The 21,687-nt window shown below is 36.3% G+C and overlaps 1 protein-coding gene and 1 long non-coding RNA gene across 4 annotated transcripts in view; one reads left to right on the top strand and one right to left on the bottom strand.

The window, feature by feature from the left end:
• LOC105388857 (G-protein coupled receptor moody) overlaps positions 1-2,888 on the bottom strand; it is a 38,074-nt gene extending 35,186 nt beyond the window's left edge. For all 3 annotated transcript variants that reach the window (XR_007267289.1, XM_011559879.3, XM_011559880.3), the window contains exon 1: positions 2,573-2,888. The gene's annotated coding sequence lies outside the window, so the exon portion shown is untranslated. The remainder of the gene's footprint in view (positions 1-2,572) is intronic.
• A 14,246-nt stretch (positions 2,889-17,134) lies between these two features.
• LOC119692725 lies at positions 17,135-18,368 on the top strand. The gene is made up of 2 exons (XR_005254349.2): positions 17,135-17,317; positions 18,067-18,368. It is a non-coding gene; the product is annotated as an uncharacterized LOC119692725 (long non-coding RNA).
• The last annotated feature ends 3,319 nt before the right edge of the window (positions 18,369-21,687 follow it).

Consider the following 21,687-nt stretch of genomic DNA (forward strand, 5'->3'; position numbering starts at 1 on the left):
ACCTTTCAAACATTACACAGTGTTATCATTTCGCGGACAGTCAATGAAGGAATCATTTGTCACAATTTGTCTTACTATCAATGTACAGTCAGCTGCATAAGTAGCTATACACTTTTGTACCTTGTCAATCTGAAACCGCCTATCCATTCATTGAAAAATATTGATGGTTCGTCAGTTTGACAAGGTACAGAAGTGTATAACGACTTATGCAGCTGACCGTACATACTGTATACATATTTACCGCTTCCTTAAAGATTATAATTTACTAGCAGTTCCCGCGAGCTTCGCTTCGCCTTAAAAAGTTTTCCCGTGGGAATTCCGGGATAAAAAGTAGCCTATGTTCTTTCTCAGGGTCTAAACCATATGAATACCAAATTTCATTCAAATCCGTTCAGTAGTTTTGGTGTGAAAGAGTAACAGACAGACAGACAGACGGACACAGTTACTTTCGCATTTATAATATTAGTTAGGATTAGGATAATTCACTAGCGATCTATGTGAAAAGCTCCACCTACAAAATAAGGACACGAAATGGCCCCAATTTCTAAAACAAAGTTTGAAAACGATATTTTCGTTTTTTGTTGATAATATTCTGCGCTGATAAATTAATGTATAGTGCGACAAACTTATCTGTTCCGGTGACAGTTAACGAAATTAAATAAGATATTGATTAAATGGGTTTATTAAAACCTCAAGGGTAAATTACTATTACGGGAAAAGTTAATATCTTAAAGAATGAAGAAATATTGACATTTACGTGAGCTCTCACCGGAACAGATAAGTTTGTGGCACTGTACTTCAATATGGCAACGACGTCATTAGGCTAGCTAGCCTTTGCCGTTTCGGAGTAATATTGGTGCTATGTCACTGCGATTTTTTCATTGCTCGTGAGTGTCATTTGTGTGTTTTTTAAGCTGGTGGGATATCGGTCAGATTGTAGCTACTAAGCTCCAATTTCTCCATAGTCGGTTAGATTGTAACCTGGGAAAGTTTGATGAATTATACGTCATCTCCATATTAAATTATTGACAGATGTGTCAAAAGTCAAGCAATAATCCCTGGTTATACTCTAACCATGCATCGTTATTCTATGGCTCTATCCCAGTATGGCGAATTTGGCACTTAAGTAGGCATGCTATTATGGCTTGTTATAGTCATCTGGTTGGCCAAAACTACTTTTCAGTAAGTATTTTGCCTACATAATAAAGTGTGCATGTGTCTCACACACAATATTAACATTTTACCTTATTTACTTACCTAATTATGCATCGTTGTGGTCAAATACCATCAAATCAATTTGTACTGCACACTAATTAATGTTCTAATAGAAAAAAATATAAGAGGAACCAAGAGAAAAGCTAAAGAAGAGTAATATGTCAGTTTTAAGCGGCTGTTTTTCATAATATCGTTAATAATAAGTAGGTACCTAATGGGTGTCGTTATTTTAGGTACTTACAATTAACAAAAGCGATAAGAATTAAGATACATATCAACTACGTTTTTATTTATTTTATTTGATACTTTATTGCACAAATATGAAATATAAGTGTACAAAAGGTGGACTTAATGCTAAATTTTGTAAAAAAAAAACTTCAATGGTAAGTTTTATTGTGCTGAGTTGCTGATGTATGGATGGACAGTTATTATAAAAGGAGTGGTTTGATCACGGGATGTCCTGTCTACCGTGAACTTTGGGCTCTATAATTAGAATAATGCTTCCTATGCGGTGGTTTATACAGCTATTAATTATGTTTTATACGATTATAATGCATTTCTTTTTCTTCTTTCAAAAGAAGGCTGCCATAAGTCTGTATTGTATGTAGTTAAACATAAATATGTGTCGTTTCGCTCCAAAACTAATGAATTCAGAAATGTGTTTTGTTTTAACGTGATTTTAATTGACGTTGTATTTTAGCCTATTAAACTTTGCGCTCTACTGATCTATATCGATCAAATTGTCAGTTACACACCTGAGGAAGTTAATTTAATCAGAACTTGAGCACAGAATGCCGCGCTGTGATTGGTCGAATTAATAACATTGAGATGAACTTAAATTAATGCATATAGCTAAGTAACTAGATTTACTCAAGTGAGAAACTATGCTGCTATAAGAAAAAAACCCATACCTATATAAACTTATTTTTTATTATTAAGTTTGTTATGTTATTAGGTACCAACATTACGTTTATTTGGTTAGTTCCTAGATACACATAGGTAAGGTAAACTTTCTTGACCATACATTGTTATTTTATTTGCTCATTCATTATTATTGTTAGCTTAGAGGAATATAATATAATTTACTTTGAACAAAGGTAGAAGACATAATGTAGCAGTAAGGAAATCATAACAAACATGATCAGAGTGTAAGCAAATAACTTATGACCTAAATAATACCTATTATAATATTAATAGTTAACTATAGTTTAAAGTTAAGGTATTTTGCAAAACATAAGATAGGTGATGACGTTACTATAAAACACAATCTTAGGTATTAAGTCCATAAGTACTTAAATCAAACATTCTCAATTAAAATTAATTCATATTCAAATAGGAGGTAGAAAGAAAGACTCACCGGTAAAAATTCTATTGACGTAACGAAATCCAAATATTTAGCGAGTGTGCTGTGTTTCACCGGATCCACTCCAATATTGTTTGATTTCTTTTACAACACTTATCAATGTATAATACAGAACTGTAATAACTACGATCCTCACCACGTATTTTATACGATCGGACATCACAATTTATTTTCAATAACGTAAAAAATTACTATTAATACTTCATCACAGTAAATACTGTGACATTTAAAAGAAAATTCGCGCCAATTTAAACGCGCTTCAACACACGTGCTTCTCCCGCGGCGGTATGTGTCAGACTGATTTTTAATGAGCTGCGATTGGTAGCGCACCGTCAACTCACGCGCAGCTTTGTCAATACGCGGTGAGTAAGCGAGACGGCAGATGACTCATTGTACCGCTACTACAGCTGTCTGCGTCATTCATACTTTTTTCGCCAAATTAATCTAGGACGTAAATAGAACCCAATAAGGTTCAAAATTCTCCATCAATGTCAGTTTGTGACCTGGGTAATACCGGACCTCGGATATTGATATGTGCAATAGCAATTTCGTCTAATTGGTTGCTACCGTATGCTTTACCTCGCTGCATGGGTTTGTTATGGTCCACAATGGTCTCGTCATCATCAGCATCAGACGAAAATCCGTCACTGCTGAATGTAGGCCTCTAGAAGTTGTCCTCAGCCTTCCTCATCCAGCCACTGTCGGCCGACTTAGATCACTATGTGGCTGAGCTGAAAAATAATGTTAAAATCACTTTTCTTGATCTCTCACTATACTCAAGAACTGACCTGCCCCATACACTTACGATCAAGTTCATTACCGAAGATCTCTGGTACCAGGTAACCAGACACCATGAAACATAAAGTACCTAAGTACATAATATTTTATGTACTGGGTTTTTTTAAACGCGCACCAAACTCACTATATCTACCAGCAAGAGCATTATTAGCATATCTTATATTATCATCATCACCAGCAGGACACACTGGTCCAACAATGGAGGCTTCTTGGAGACAGGGCAGGCTCTTTGAGCAAAGTGGCCGTTTACGAAGTGAGAAAAAATCCTGAGCATGCAACATACATTAAAATGCGGCTTTGCTTTGTCAATTTACTTATCTATAAAAAAAAATAGCAGGGGCACGGACTGAGTCTAGTGTCTTAATCTAGGTTGAGTACGAACTAAATCCATTAGAAATGTACGTTATTTATTACAGTTTACGGTATACATAGTACATACTACACCTACGGTTTACTTAAGTACCTACCTAATTCTGGTATGGTAAATAGGTATGTACCTAATAATACATTCAAACAAAGGATCCTGAACAGATTACTAAGTGTAATCCCATTAAAACCTTTTTACGATAATTATGATTAAACCTGCTTTAAAATCTCATTATGTGTGACTTTTTTTTTCATTTTTGTGCAAAAAAAACCCTCATCATCATCAAGTAGGTGCTACTAAAAAGGGTAAAATCACGTAAAAACTCTTAATTAGACTAGTAATTATGACCAAATGTTGCCGAGGCTTTTTTGACCTTTTTGTATTTACTTTATTATTCTTTTGAAATTAAAATTTTATTTCATTTTACTCTACGATGTTGTCTGAAGCAGTACTTGTCTGATTTAATTATTTATTTTCAGGGTAAAACATTCAGGGTTTGGTTAGGTCACTTGCCATTTTGAAGCAGATACATGATCTGCTTCAAAATGGCAAGTGACCCCTATTACACTCACGGGCAATGAAAAGGTTCCACTGAGAAAAGCATCAAATTACTTCTAAACGGAAAAGGATAACTTAATGACGACTTCTGCAACATTGAAGTACATTTAAAAGAGCATCAGGATATAACCAACTAAAAACAAAGTACTTTGTTCCAATTTCAAATTAAATCTTTGAAAAAATTGGGGTCGTTTAGTGTCGGCATTTTGTGAGTGGAACTTTTTCATTGCCCGGGAGTGTACATAACATAACCCAATCGCTCAGAAGTATAGCAGCAACATATTCTCCTACTTGATTCTGCTCCTACCCAACTATTCGGTGATTCGGTGGCTGTTTTATATTGAAAATAATAATTTATCACGCCATAAACAACCAATGGTGTAAGTCATTGAGTAACCCGAGTCCGTGTTGTTGTTGTTTTATGATGTTGCATGTACCATGTAAGCTTAGAGCCTAGTATAGCACATGCTAGACGTAGCATTGGTGGATATCAAACGCATCCATAGCCGTTGTCGCATCAATATCGTTTTTTAATCATATTCATTAGTCCACATATCATGGCACTGGTAGGAACGGATTTCTTTCACGTCATCGCAGCACGGCTGCAGAGCCGAATAGCAACATAATTATCTGGTGGAAAAGCCCCCTCAGGGCTTCAAATAGTATTTTAAACTAATCTACCCTTTTTTGTATTTTATTTACACAAAAATCTAAACAAATAATTCCCAAATTGAGGATCATTTCGCGGTCAAATAAATTCGGGTGTCGTTCAGTAAATAGCACACATTAGGTCCACATGATTTTATTTCCCCATTTAGGTAACGCCGGGACTCTAGCTTAAAATCAAAGGTCCAAAAACGAAGTTCGGGAGCGCTGCTGCGCTTACCACGACTCTATCTGGTTGCATCAAAGTCAAATGTTTTTATTCATCGTATAAATATTACATTTTCTGATGAACGTAAATTTTTACAAACTACTCTCTGTTCGGATAAGGCTCTTTCTACCGTTATTGTTACCGTTTGCATGACAGTTCTCATTCATTTGTTTTTTGCAAAGCTAGAGTAAGCCTCCCGGCAACATTAGATGGTCGTTTTCATGCTGTTCGGGAAATGGGACACTTTTCAGGACGAGTTATCTCGCGGCATTGAATCACGGGACCGCTTCATTCTGAAAGAAATCGCGACAAATACAACAAAATATGAATGAACCATTATACCTATTTACACAGATACATAGGTAGACACAGTCATAGTAGTGGTTAGTGGCCCTGATTGCTATGCCGAAGGTCCCGGGTTCGATTCCCGGCTGGGGCAGATATTTGTTTAATATCTAGATTAGATATTTTGTTCTCGGGTCTTGGATGTGCCCGTAAAATGGCAATAGGCTCGTCCCGCCCCCTATGACATTGGGACTAACATACATAACACTGGCGAAAAGTGTGCGTAGCCTTGCACCTCTGCCTACCCCGCAAGGGAGTACATTAGTACAAGGTGTGAGTGTTTGTTTCTTTTTTTTCCATACTATACCTAACTACACAGATAAATAGGTATAATCCGACGACGAATACCAGAGTCGTGAGCACAAGTTTCGATCCTCCGTTAACGTTGCGTATCGTCAACTGTCACTGTCAAAATGTAAGGCAAAGTTAGTTCCAAAAGTGACATTTGTTTTTTCCATATGTTAGGTGGAATTTCACCAAACGCTAAACGTATTTAGTAGCCTGCCATACGTCTGTCAGTTAGTACAAAATGTATTTAAAATTTGATTTAATTACGTTTAGCGTTTGGTAAAAGTGACCCTTCGTGTAGATTCGAAAATAGTATCGAATCCTATGCTCGCTACACAGAAATCAATGCTCGAACCCAGGAATTCATACTTTGTGCATTAATGCAGTCAATGTGCAATTTAGATCTGCGGATATGCTAGTACTTACCTAGTAGTTTCCGTAAAATGCAACTAAGTAAATGCAAATCTCCTGGTCTATGCAGGCATTCCGGAAATTTCAGAATATAGCTTGCCAATTCTATACCTATCCAGTCAAGCAGAACGTAAGTATAGCATTACATTCTCATAATCGTCTATTTTTTATTAACGTACCAAAGTGGCCCTAGTCACCTATCACTACTCCTGAGGACTAGTCGTTAGCATAATAGCTAAATAAACTTCACAGGTTTCCTCCTGATGTTACAATGCAATGATAAAACACATAATATACACTCACGGGCAAACAAACAGCTCCACTTACAAAATGCATTCATCACCAAATGGCGTCAATTTTTTAAATCATTGAATAGGAAATTTGAACAAAATATTTATGTTTTTAGTTGGTAATATTCTTATGTGACGATAAATGCACTTAAATATTGCAGAAGGCGTTATTAAGTTAGTTTTTTCCGTTTCCGTGTAAATTTATGATTTTCTGAATGTAACTTTTTAATTGCCCGTGAGTGTAATAATATGGCTAGTTATAGTTTATTTAGATTGTGACAACAACATGCAATATGTCAAACAATCTAACTGCGGCCTAACTGGGTTCTAGTTTAGGGTCCCGTGGGCCTCGGCCGGCTTGCTATATTCACTGACTTTAGATGAATGGAGTTGATATACCTACTTCATGTTTTAATGCAAAACTACATGCTATAAATTTAACATGGAACACCTTCATTTACTTAATACAAGTTGTAGTATTTGTATAGTTAAAATAAAACAAAATATATTTTAAATTACTTATGCTGCTATAAACATACACTCTCCTGGAAATAGTGATCCTGCAAGCCTGCATTGGATATTTTAGTCTCCATGCACAGTAGGAAGGTTGGAGATACCAAACATCTACAGAAAGTGTTCAAATAAATGTCGGGAATTTCGACACAAGTGTCGGTAACGTGCATGTATATCTAAAAGTTTACACATCTTTAAGTATCACTTTTTATTAGTTATAAAGGCACATGAGGGTTACTTCACAATGCAATCGCGAATTTTAATATATCAAGATAGATTAGTGGACGCAGCAGACCGTTTGGAAACTTCGTCCTTCATTAGATGGAGTGACCCCCTGAGCCTAAGTCGTAAACCATCCGCTCTAGAATGCTTAGGATAAGATTTGGGTACGCAATCCTTAGCCACTAACTTCGACCTCACCAATTTAACAACCCTAATTAGGAACCTTCAGCCCATGAATAACCTTCGACGTAACACATGTATGCGGCTTGCTATTACTCCTAAGCCAGATTCAGATGTCACAAATACAGAGTTGTACGACCATCATGAAACCGTAAAACTGAATTCATTCCCACGAAACTATGTATCAGAAAACGCAACGCCATTTTATAGTACTTAAACAAATCATATTGTCTAGATCTAAGATCGAGATCCATGGAAAATTTAGAAAAAAATGACAAAGTGTAGTCCGATTTACTCTTGCTCATGTCATAGTGGCAAAAAACCTACGGAACCACGGCTCTGCACACAAAACCTCTCTTGTCGCCTATGGACGGCTTAATGGTCGTAATAGAATTGTGGCGGAGAGATCCCACCGTGGGGATATGATTGACATCCTTATTAGTGCGTGGGGCTACATAAACTGATGCAGGATGATTCTGGAATATGAACGCGATCGCAGAATACGATTTGAACTTTCAATAATTCTTGACTGCCTCGACGTACAGATACGGTTTTGATATCATTGTTTAGCTTAACTCAAATACATACTTTTAAAAGAATACATAAAAATACCATCAAAGGGGGGCTATTTTCAAAGTCATTTAAGTAAATGTAAATTTAAATCTCGAGATATGTTTTTTTATGAAAACTCAGCATCTAAAACTTGAAAATGCCACCATTTCTAGAATATTGAGATTAGACCCCGCATATGGGGGTGTTTTCTCGATGAAATCACTCGTAACATACACCGTTAAAGTTTGTCGGGTTCGAAAAACAACACATTGTATAAGCTTCTAGTGCATTGTACTCATTTAAAAACCGCGACCTATCACGTGACTACAATGTACTGCGACAAGCGGGTGACTCACTTGCCAGTCACTTGTGACTACATGTCATGAGCATATAGGTAAGTGTGAATGAAATATTGTAGTTAAAATAACGCATTGGTTCTCGCCAAAAACCCTCCAGTCCTGAAGGATTGTGTCTTGTAATGGAATATTTGTGTGCTGTGTGTTTTTTTAATGCTTTTGCTACATTGTAATATAAGAAGAAATTATGACCTATGGGATAGGGCTGATCGTGGGCACTTAAAGTGGGACTGGTTCACAAACTGAAGGTCACTCAGCGAGCTATGGAAAGAACTATATAGTCCAAGCATATGCTTGGAGTCTGTCTGAACGATCGCATCTGCAATGAAGTAATCCGACAGAGTACTAAAGTCACCGACACAGCTCACCGAGTTAGGCTGGTCACATTTGTCGAAGAACCGATAACCGATGGAGTAAACGTGTTATAGAGTGGAAACCGCGACTAGGCAAACGTAGTGTGGGACGCCCTCCGGCTAGATGGGGTGACGTCTTGCGAAAGGTGGCAGTGCACTATAGGCTGATGATGATGAATATTAGAAGCAGCAGTTTTAAGATTAGGAATGCAACAAAATAGTTTCAAAGTAATTATTGTGTTTATATTATGTACATACCATTGAATGTATTTTTTTTTCAGAATACGACTGCTGGTATGGTATAATAGATATGGCAGCGTAACACTTAGTCAAGGTGAAATAGGTTACACAGTGATAGGATGGGATCATTGCAGGTCGCATTACATGTACATCCTAGTAAATTGTTAAATTTATCAATAAATGATTGAAATTGAAACTATTAGGCACAGAGCAGATAGACAATAATTAGTACTCACTCCATTTATTGGGTAGTTCACTTTTCAAAATTATATTCACGAAACGATAATGCTTGCTCATAGAAACTTTGTTGGTCATGGTATTTTTTTACTAGAGATAAACAATTTTTAGAACCTATATTTTAACCATATTTTTTTAACAAATTCTGAATGTTTTGTGAATGTATCCAACGAGGAATAAAAAAACTCCTAATTTTCCGTACTACCTACATATACCCAAAATCACAGTTGTTGATTTGTGGTTGGCATTCGTTTAGTGCCCACAGTTGCTGATTCGATTTGGACGGGAAATACGGAACTGGGTCGAAAATAGATAAAATCTGATCGATTTAGGTAAATTGATGTGTTGGCGTATGTAGAATAAATACATGTTTTCCGTTATGTCTATTTTGGCCTGACAGCTGCCGTTTGGATAACGTCCCACGATTTTCCTATATATATGTAGGCGTTGGTAGGATATCATACATATAAATAGAAATAAGTACTTAAGTAGCTGCCTTTCCACCAGAGATGTGCTATGCAGTTATACTGCAAAGATGTGAAAAAATCCGTTTCGTGTAGTGCTATGCTCTGTGAATCAATGAATAAGATTGGTGGATAATAAAGCAGATCTTTGGTGGAAAGGCAGCATACATAAATTTAAATATCGTAAGTTTTGTGTTCGCAACAACATCATCATGGGATTTAGTTTTGTGCCCAAACGACGAAGATTCAATAAAATAAAGACGGAATGAATGGTGGCCGGTTTGTCGCAATAAACGTACGGCTTTGAAGTAATGACAGAGAAGGGACCAGTGGTGGAAATTTCGCAATGGTTACAATATTATTTTAGTTGTATTCCAAATACATAGGTACACATAGGGTAGGCAGAGACTATGGACCTCCACGTGCCACGATCCTGCCATACATCTTTCGCTTTCTCTTCATTTATAAGTCTCCTCATACATGCTCGTCGGTTTCGGAAACTCCTAATGTGGTTTTTCTTGAGTATGTCGCCTATTTGGGCGAAATATTTTCGCCTAGGACGACCCAAAAAAAACAGGAGCACCTGAATCTTTAAAGAAGTTCAACTCAACATTTTACTAAGTTGAGTTGAGTTAAGTCATAAAAAAACAAAAAAAAAGTAATGCTTTATTTAGTTAGTAGTTAGTAGGTGGTGTCCTTTCCCCTATCCTTTTTTCAGTATTTATCAATACCCTTGTCACTGTCCTTAAGTTCACCTCCTACCACCTGTACGCTGACGATCTTCAGCTTTACGTTTCCTGTGGTCCCGGTGAAGTTTTAGAGGCTATTGACAGGATGACTGCTGATCTCGAGGCTGTCAAAACATGGACAGCAGCTTACGGTCTCCTAGTTAATCCCACTAAAACCCAAGTTATGTTTGTTGGCAGCAGGTATCACTTGGCTAGATTGCGAAACGGCCCACTACCACCAGTAACATTTGATGGAGTTTCCTTGAGTTACTGTAACAATGTTAAAAACCTGGGTCTTCACATTCAGAATAACCTGTCATGGGAATTGCAAGTTTCAGAAGTTAGTCGCAAGATCTATGCTTCGATGCATGGACTAAAACGACTGCAGAATTTCTTGCCGTACTCGACCAAAGTTACGCTAGTCAACTCCTTGTTGCTCCCTATTATTGACTACGCAGATGTGTGCTACCCTGATCTCACCGAAGAGCTACTTGATAAACTCGACCGTCTACTCAACTTATGCATTCGCTATATTTTTGGCCTGCGTAAGTATGATCACGTCTCCACATTTCGGAATCAACTCAAGTGGCTCAATATCCGTCATCGAAGGAATGCTCATATTGTTTCCCTAGTCTATGGTATAGTGTATGATCCTAATGCCCCTTCTTACTTAACAGAACGCTTCTCATTCTTCGACTCTACTGACCGTCCTCAACGGTCAAGTAGAAATTTGATCTTTCGAACCCCAGAGCATAATGCGGCAGGGTATTCGGATTCTTTCACCGTGTCAGCGGTTCGCTTGTGGAACCAGTTACCATTGCATATAAGGCAATCGCAGTCCATTGAAACTTTTAAGTCTAAGGTTCGTCTGCACTACCTCCAGAAACAGAACAATCAGCTTAACTGATATAATACACATGTTTTGTTGTAAGTAGTATGTAAGTGTGACGATGATATTATTATATATATATAAAATATTATTTTAGTTAAGTATAGTATGTATTAGGTTTATGTATTGTATATGTATGTAACTTCTAGGTATATATTTATTATACATGTATTATATACAAGTAAGTGTATTCTAGTGTTTGTAGGTATTTTTACAAAATTATCTTTCCTCTCAGTCTTTCGCACTACCTATAACTTTCTCCACAACACCCAAGGTTAGCTGGAAGAGAATGCTGTTAGCATTAAGTTCGCCTATGTACATAATTTTATTATTGTGCAATAAAGTATTTAATAATAATAGCTTTCTATAACAAAAGCATTTTTACGCTAGAATGAGAAATGCATAAACATTATAAATATGCCGGTTTCCGTGCTTGCAAAGATTTGAATGCAGGATTCTGATATTTCATGAGAATTACATGTTTCATTCAATCAGTTCGCGCAGCATGGCAAATTATCCATAACATGAAGGTAGCTATGCGTTTTTGGTCTTTTCAAATATATCTATTGATTATTTTTGTCATTACTCAGGTTTGGTAATTTCGAATTTTCTTGTCCAAGAAAGACGTTTTGGACTTGACTCTCCTTTTATTACGCCACATAAATCTCCAGATGTGAACATGTGCAATAATAAACGTTCTCATTTTGGGCGAACAATGAAATATTTTCATTTTCATTCTATTGTCTCAGGTACAGATACATATTATTACCTATCTACCAACTTATGTGTTTTATTTTATTGCTGACTGCGTATACCTATATTTAGTTTAATTAATTTTCTAAATTCTTGAAATATAGGAAATGTACATTAGAAATACTGCTCCCTAAAATCCTTGATTGGTGCACCTTAAGAGTATTCAACAGTTATGGTCCGTTTCAAAAATATACACATACCTATTTAGTTTAGAGTTGTCGATAGGCCTCTATTGAACTGGCATGCACCTCTGGCCTGCCTTCCCGTTAGTAATCATACAAGTGCTTGTTATGTACTAATATGCTACAAGTATGACGAAGAACACGCTTTTAATAACTAACACGTGTGCAGGTTGCATAAAGTGCTCTATGGGCTTTCGGAAGTCGCACTAAGTTTGCTACCCTATTCAGGACATCGAGCGATTCTAAAACGATAAGAACTTCTTCCAATCACATTTGTAAAAAACAAGAGTAGGGTCTGTCACATTGCCAACATAATTGGCCAGTCAGATTAGCATCAGTCACGGACTGCCCAAGGTAAGCCGGACGTATATGAGGAATAGTATTCCATTTTGTACCTGTATCCATTTATCAACGATTAAGTTACGGGGACATATAAATATCACGGATAATTCATTACCAATTTATAGTCGATTCTGAAACGCTGAGTAGTCTTTAATATAGAGCAAAAAGTTATGCGTTTGAGCAGTTGAGCCATATATCGTAACAGTTTGAATTCATGATAATGTTATATGACTTATGCGTATGACTTTATGAGATCTCACAAGTTTAACCCCACTTCAAGGTGAGGATACGCTTCAGCGTATTTTTCAGTTTGTAGTGGAAATGTCGCAATCAGTGCATTTACTGTGAATAAAATACACGATTTATTAATATGTATCAAATACTTTTCTATAATAAGCTATTTAAACACAAGGAAAAAATGTGGTACCTCTTTATATTTTATAGGACGCCATCGGGGCAAGCTTGTAATAAATTATCTCTAAAATATATTCTGTTTGTGGGAAAAATTTACAATCAAAACAAACACCCACCTGCTTGTTAAGATTCAATTCGTCGGTTTCGTATTTTGCCCGCAACCTTCTAGTTTCTTCCATCGATTCAATTTATATTTATATAAAAAATCTGTTTTAAGTCCAGAACTAACCAACCAGATTAGACTATGTTTAAAAAAAGTTTTATTATAATTATAAGTAATATGAACAAATTGTGCTACGAAATAGTTTCGTAGCCGTTTGCTACGGCGTTCCCTACGACGCGGTGTAGCGAGGCGTAGCGCGATCGTAGCAATTATGTAACGGCACCCTTCATGTATTGAAATGTAATTATATAAGTATGTATACCGCTGATGGTTTATTATTAAATTTTAAGGGACATTTACTACCTGACTAGAACTAGGTAGGTAAATACCTAAAGTCTGAGTTTTAGTAGGTATTCGAAGTCTTAGTAGTCGTTAATGTTAGAAGAATGAAGTTGGGATCAGAAACTATAGTACTACTTATCTTTACAAAATAGTTTTTTTTTATTATAAATCAAATGTGCTTGATCTCTAACGATCGATGTAGGCAGAGGCGTAGGTAATTACATCTTTTCTCCAATTAATCGTAGTTGATTGTGATGGCTGATGATGAGAAATGAACAATATTCAGGACCGGTACTTATCATCAGCTTGAATTGATTCCTGTTGCACTTACTATACTCACGAGCATTCATAGCACCAAAATTACCTACTCTTAAACGTCGGCAAAATTAAAGTACATTACAACTACAGCACATAAGAATATTTACTACCAATTAAAAACGTAAATAAATATTGTGTTAAAAAAAATCACTGTTTTTCAAATTATAGTCATTTGGTATCGGCATTTCGTAAGTGGAACTTTTTCATTGCCGCGACTGTATTACTACCCTAATCAAGCATAAAAAACATTATTTTTTTATTATTAATAATGCTAAAGACTAAATTTTAATGAATTCCATACTTAATTACGTTCACTCTAATAAATAGAATGATTAACTATGAATAATTGTATTTCTGTCTGATTCAATAAATTAAAGAACACCTTTTGTGTTGAAAATAATAGCTTTTAGTTCGAAAGTTTCTTTGTCACGAGATTGATGCTCCAAGTTGAATTAGCTGACTGCTGTATCTAAAACGTGCTCGGAAAACGAAATCAGAAAGTAAATGTGTGGTGGAAATTTATTATAAGTATGGGGTCCTTTCCTAGCCTCCACTTATATAAACTAGCGACTGAAAGCTAACCTAACCGGCAATCCCATTTCACCACGGTGACAGTGATAAACCCTAGATAGTTCATTGTCATCGATTCACTAAGAAGAAGAAAGAAGAATTACTTATTTGTAGAATAAAATATATGAATAAAGTTTTCTCGCTTTTTCTTTAGATTCGTTTGTACATAATTAAATGTAGGTTAATATTTATTTTAAGTGTCGTATTAATTTGCGGTTATTTCGCGGAATTGCCGGGACCTGGTCCAGTTATTGCACCATTTAGCACTAAGTGCCCATTAGGTATTGTATATTGCAAGGGACCCCATAATACTCTGATTGAGGGGACATTTCCATGAAATATTTTTACTATTGTAATAATGGGTGAGGAAGGGGAAGGAAGAGCGGTGGTAGCTCAGACGTGTAAGCGTCCGTTTCTCACGCTAGAGATGCAGGTTCGGATCCCGGCGCTGACATGTACCAATGAGTTATTTTAACTTAAGTGCAATGTATATCATCGCTCTTACGCACACACACACATTCACGCCTTGTACTAATGTACTCCCTTGCGGGGTAGGCAGAGGTGCATTGCTGCACCCACTTTTCGCCAGAGTGCTATGTTAGTCCCAATGTAAAAGGGGGCGGGCCTATTGCCATTTTATGGGCACAACCAAGACCCGAGAACAAATATCTGTTTAAACAAATATCTGCCCTAGCCGGGAATCGAACCCGGGACCTTCGGCTCAGTAGTCAGGGTCACTAACCACTACGCCATTCGGTCGTCACCATCGCTCTTACGATGAAGGAAAACATCGTGAGGAAACCTGCATATCTAGATCTAGCACATCTAGATATGTAAACCCACCAATCCGCAGTGGACCAGCATAGTGGGGAAATGGTCTAAGCTTAGGGAGGCAGGTTAGACCTTGGTGATATGCACAACGGTTCTACTCGAGAGAGTCAGGTGCAGGTACTAACACCCCCACAGAGAATAGAATAGAATAGAATGGGTGAGGAAGGCTTCAAAGGCTGCAGTGGTTAGTGCTCGTTGGGAAAGGCCATGTCTAGCAGTCCAAAATTATTGACTAACGATGAAGATGATGGCCCTACCACAAAAGGGATAAAGTACCGGTAAAGGTTACTCTCATTTTTGCTTAGATGTAGGCGGGTTTATATAGCCATGATATAGATAAATGTATTGTATTATAAATAAATAAAAAAAAACCTTATTTTTTGAGCTTGAAAGTGCTCACAAAATAAGGATATTTTTTATGGACGAGTGCGATTAATTAAAAATGTCTACAGGCAGAAATATGCATGCATGCATACCTACATACAAAGATGTTATTATTCTGAGAATACTGGTACATTTTAAGAGCATAATAATTATTCTGTGTTCTACATTTCAAAGATTTTTATAACTTTTTCCGGGACATATAGGTGGTAGCATAGACCTACTACCTCTAGACTGGCAATCGCCGTGTGCACTATTCTCTTTCTCACTCAAACCATAGATGTTGCCGACAAAAAAATAAAACCTAAATATGGGGAAATTTAACTTATCATAATAACAAAAACAAAACTTGAGTATATCGTCGGTTGATAGGAAAAATACACTAAAGGCTGATTTTTCAATAGCCAGATAAAAGTTTTGCTGGGAAATAATTTTGATGCTGTTGCGTCTCAATGTTTCTCAATGTTTGTATTACCCAGATAACATTTATCTGAATATTGAAAAATCAGCCTTAGTGAGTTTTTCCTGTCAACCGACGATATAAGAAAAAAAACTTTACTCATACTTATTTGATTTCAATATAATTATTTAATATACACAAATTGAGTGGATTGTATGATTCATTGTCTTCGTCCAATCGAAACAATCCTCTTCAAAATGTGCCGAACACAATTTTTGTATGTTTCTTTGGTTCCCAATTTGTGCGACCGGTAATGTCTATCCATTTTCTTGATATATTTTTTTCTGTCGGAAACCTATGAAGCAGAGATAAATGGATGAGCATGAGCATTATAATCGTGGGCCAAATATGTGATGGGGTTTTTTTAAAAGGAAACACGCATTTCGTATCAATACAATAAACTTTATATTATACAGAAGAAATCACACATAGAAGAAAAAAACGAAACGAACGTTTCCTCACAATGAGAGGCACCTCATTTGAAAGAGGAGAATGACTTCTACAAAATACAATCTTCACAAAAACCGAATTCGTGCACCCCATTTGTAAACCCAACCCGAGTCCGTTACAATTTCTAGTATTTTCTTTGCATACTATAATATTTGTGGGTAAAATAAATTTTCAATAACTTGCAACACCATGTGATTTGTTATGATATGGTACCTCGTAATTTTTACTTAAAACTGCTACTAAAAGACCTTACAGTATTAAAATTAGTATCGTTTTATATTAAAATCGACCCAATAGATAGTACTATGATGAATGTAAGCTTGTTAAACTTGATAGTATTTACTTACATGTGAAAATATATCTCATCCATCATTCCATCGTGTTTTCGTTCAATATGCTCTATACCACCGAACAAAATCCACCCACCCATGTCACACACTCGTTAAGTGATGATAATAGTCTAATAAACTTAATAAACACCCACAAATCACTAGCAAATCAAAAATAAATAGCATTTAGAAAATTTTGTTGTAACTGTCAGCCTTTGTTTGGCACAGATTTTTCATTTGTTTCATTGTTTGGCACAGAGAACTGACGTAAACAGGCGCCACAGCAAAAAGGACAAAAAACATTTACAGCTTAACGTTTCTTTCTTACGCTTAATGTAGCTAAGCGTCTCTTTTTCGCAATGTCAGAACTGTCACGATTATACCCCTGTGGGTGGTAGGTACAGAGAATATTCGATTCGATGTCAGAAGTATATGCGCCCAGTGATTTTGCATTTATTTTGAAATAGATTTTAAAGACATACCTATACGTTTGATTAATATGAATCAGTGGGTAGAGTTCTCCATCTACGTCGTTCTGCTTACATGTATCTATACATATTTGTATTTAGTGGCAGAAAGTATAGTTGAAAGTGACCCAGGTAAATAAGCAAACATTTACTTAATGAAAGCTTGCTAGTCAATACAAAGTCCTTCTTGCTAGTAAACTAGAACTGAGTATCACTGAGCCATCATAAATCTTCGTACAACTACCGTTCATCGGGTTTTAATTAGTTATTCGACCATAATACGACAGAAAGGAGTAATGAATATCGTATCCTATGGCTTAACAGGGCTTAATATAGGACAGCTAGGGCCGAGCCAATAACCCATACTTATAATCTAGTAAGCCTACACCTTGGATTAACACATATGATACTTTTTATCCCATAGGAAGACATTTCCAGGCAAAGTGGGAAAAGCTAGCATGTAATTAATAATATAGTTCCTTCCACGCATAGGAAACCTAATGTTGCTGTTATGTAGCATTGCTTATGCAAGCGTAAGGTGCCATAATTTCTAGTTAAAAAGATGCCTATTTCACTCTCCAGACCCATACCTACCTTTCTAATATTCGTCAAAGTCATTCATTTTTAATACAATCACGGGCAATGAAAACGTTCCATTGAGAAAATTACCAAATTACGTCTATGCCGAAAAAACTAACAATATGACGCTTTCTGCAAAATTTAAGTACATTTAACGGCGCATCAGAATATAAGCACCTAAAAACATAAACATTTTGTTCAAATATCCGATTAAATGGTTACAAAAATTGAGCCTTAGTGGCGTCTGCATTTTTTAACTGTTTCTTTACCCGTGAGTGTATTAACATCGCTATTTGTTTCAGATTACAATCACGATGAACTGTAAGCAGTAGAATGGACAAGATTATAGCTGTTATTGCGCACATAGGTAAAATAACATGTTGTATAGTGGAGAGCACAATTCGTGCTATTGCGCATTCATTGTTCCACATATCGATACGCATCGTCTGTATTGGTTTGGCTGTAATGGTTGCTCTAGCTTTATATCAGAAAAACAGTACAAGTACAGCAAATACGATAACTTTAATAGGATTCAGTGCCATTGTGGGTGTTTGTTTGTATGACCTCCTGTTTTAGCAATAAATGTAATGATATTTAAAACTTATATCTACTTACGAGTTTTATTTTTAACCAACGAATATAAAAGATTGGAGTTAGGGAGTGGTCCTGGATAGTCCTGGGCCATGAAACGGATAGACCGAACTTTGATTATAATATATTATTTTGTTTAAGAGGTCACTGACCTGCCATATTTTTGTCATGAAACTCACACCAGACGTTCAAAAGTAAAAAAAAAAACATATTTTTGAAACATTGGATATACCTATTACCATTATCTCTAGTCCCTTTATATATTTATTAGCTACCATACCTCGGTGTTGTAAATTACTCTCATGAATCATGTGAAATTTAAGCACCTGCCTAGTTCAGTTTTCGTTTTAATTAGAGCGACATTTTATGACCATACCTATACAATACCTATATTATGACTTTACTAAAGGGTTAATATATTATGAAACTCGGGAGTATCGATCGCCTGAATAGAACTATTAAAACTTGTATACATAGAAGCTGAAGAAAAATCATTTTTCGGATTATAAAAACCAAGTATTGTTTTGTAATTAACATTAAAACAAAGAAATAAATAAACTTTATTGTAATATAAATATCGTATTAAGAGAACCGGCGACCAATGCTTTAGAAAAACCCTTATATTTAAAATAATAACTTTCTCTGGGTGTTTTGTGGTGGTGGGTTTCCACTTGCCATATTATTTTTCAACTCCGCGTGCATCGCATTGCCTCAGACGATATTTCCACAAAAGAAAGTCGTTGAAAACACCATTTTTATTTACGACTTCTTTACGAATAACGATTTAACATTTTATGTGTCTAAGATTTACATAATGTTAAGAAGCTGCATTCAAACACCGCTTTATGATATTTTTACGATTTTTCATTAAAGATTATGATTTTTCTTCGCCGACAGAAAAAAGTAGGTACTGTTTTAAGTTGATTAGGCTTCTATGTGTCTACATGTGACCTTCTAGAGTAGTGTTTATATTTTATTCTATGTGAGGGGTGTTATGGCCTGCAGTCGCATATCTCGAACAGCACCTTTGTGCAAGGGTTTATGTGGCTTTCGCTCATACCAGAAACCGTATCGCGAAGTCAAAACGAAGCAACATTTACGAAGTAATTAGTGTCTAATTTGGTCAAATTCAATACTAAGAAGTTCGCGATCGGAAGCCAGATATGCGTTCGATAACCTTTAATAACCTCCGATAATCTTCTAGCTTCAAGACGAATTAATACAATACTTAAGTATGTAATAGACGCATTTTTCCTAAAATAAAAATGACATATTATGTATCTAGCCTATCTGAAACCTAGTTAAACATTGTGAGATATGGCGTTTCGACTTTCTCCGTGTTCGGCATCATAAGGGTCACAGTGACAGTTAAATAAAGTCCAATTTTCTCTCCACCTTTAATTTGCAAGGTGCGGGTGCCTATATAAATAGAGTGAGTCGTCCGCGCGCCTCAGTTGTAATATCACCATGCAGAAATGACTAGGTTTCAGATAGGCTAGATACATAATATGTCATTTTTATTTTAGGAAAAATGCGTCTATTATGTAGTCTGAGCCTATCTGAAACCTAGTTAAACATTGTGAGATGTGTTTATTATCGCATGGTGGAGAGAAAACCAACTGTGACCCATAAGCTACTGATGAGTATATCAGTAGATAACTAAATATTTGAATCTATAAATTTATAATGCATAGATTTCTAGGTAATAGATATACTAAAAAGAAAGGTATAAGTATACATAAGACTTAAGTACTTCCTTATTATTCCTGACTTGACAGAAAGTTATGGAAGGTATGTACCTATACATATAGGTAGGTATTTATACATATGGATACACACAGTGCCTCTTCGAAAGCAATCCTTATAAGTAATTATTGATCAAAATCTTGTTATTGTAAAGGTAATATTTTTAACATACACTAGCCGAATGGATGGAACCAGTGAAATACTTTGCAACAATATTTAAAGGCTGTAAAATGTAGAATATCGATCCAGGCCGCTGGGGCTCAGGTCAGCACATGCTGACTAGGGTATGTAATTCTGGACTGACCTCAGAAATGCAGCAGCCGACCCTGGAGCCTCGAGGACCTGCTCAGTCAGCCCTGTACGACGACACGGCCTGCAACACCTGGCGCGGCATCTAGTCCTTGGAACGAGGAGTGGTGCTTGAAGGGAAGATAATTTTACTAAATATCTCAGCCTCATCAGCTACTGGAAAAGATTAGATGAAGGCTGTGACACTGGCGGATAACTAAGTATTCATTTTTTCAAAACATGATGCAGGTCACTATATTCATATTCTAGATTGACAAGTAACACACAGTCTAATTTTGTATTCTAACTAACTCGGCGGTTAACGAGTTCCTGTGCAGTCCAACTAGGAAGGAAAGTTATTTTATAAGCCTTTGCACCGATTTTGCTACTATCATTCTGTATCATCATGTGTGAATATTATGAGCTCTGGCAGCATTCCTTGGTAGATGACATCAATTAATAAAGATTGATTAACACAACAATAACAATTATAATAGTTGATAAATGAAACCCGGCTAACATGTCTTAACTGGGTAAGTAAATGATCAGTCATGCCACCAGGATAAGTAAAATGTTCAGTACTTCATATGAAAAACATTAACAAGGTCACCTTTAGGTATGTTCGTCAAGACTAAGGGCAGGTCTCGGCCAAAACCTTAAGGCTTCGCCTTGTTGCAACTTCAAAGGTACGTAGGTAGGTACCTACTTACATTGTTGTAGGTTCGATTTTGAAACCATTAAGTCAACCTAGATAAAACAAAATAAAATAGCTCGATTAAATTAATAAAGATGGTACGTAAAGATGTTAGTTGTACCTGATCAGACCTGATGCAACGACAGCCAACATAGACTCTCTAATCTGTAGAAGCAACAATCATGGTGGCGGGAACATGGACAGTTGGACGAGCCACCTCGAGCCTGACTTATCAATCAGAACTGACAGTTCGCCAACAGCAGATAGCTTGCGGCTGTCTATAGGTAAACTTAGGTAGTTAGCTATACCCAAGAAAAAGTCCTTGGACATCGATATGACAGTGGAACGGCGAATAACTGTGACATTCTTTAAAACAAAAAGGCTTGTTGTTGTCCAGCTAAGGAAGGTTACCTACTTCAGCGACCTGGTATTGCATTCTGAAAGAACTGCGAAGAGTTAATATTATGACTAATAATTATTACTTATTTAGAAAGTTTTCAGCAAACTCTAATAAATCAAGCAGCTACCACGTCACCGCTGCCCGGTTATAACTCTGTACTAGCTTAGTAGATATATATACCGGTTCTAGCCTTCAGCTAGAGGC

Source organism: Plutella xylostella, chromosome 18 (genome assembly GCF_932276165.1).
Source record: "Plutella xylostella chromosome 18, ilPluXylo3.1, whole genome shotgun sequence".
Classification (NCBI taxonomy): domain Eukaryota; kingdom Metazoa; phylum Arthropoda; class Insecta; order Lepidoptera; family Plutellidae; genus Plutella; species Plutella xylostella.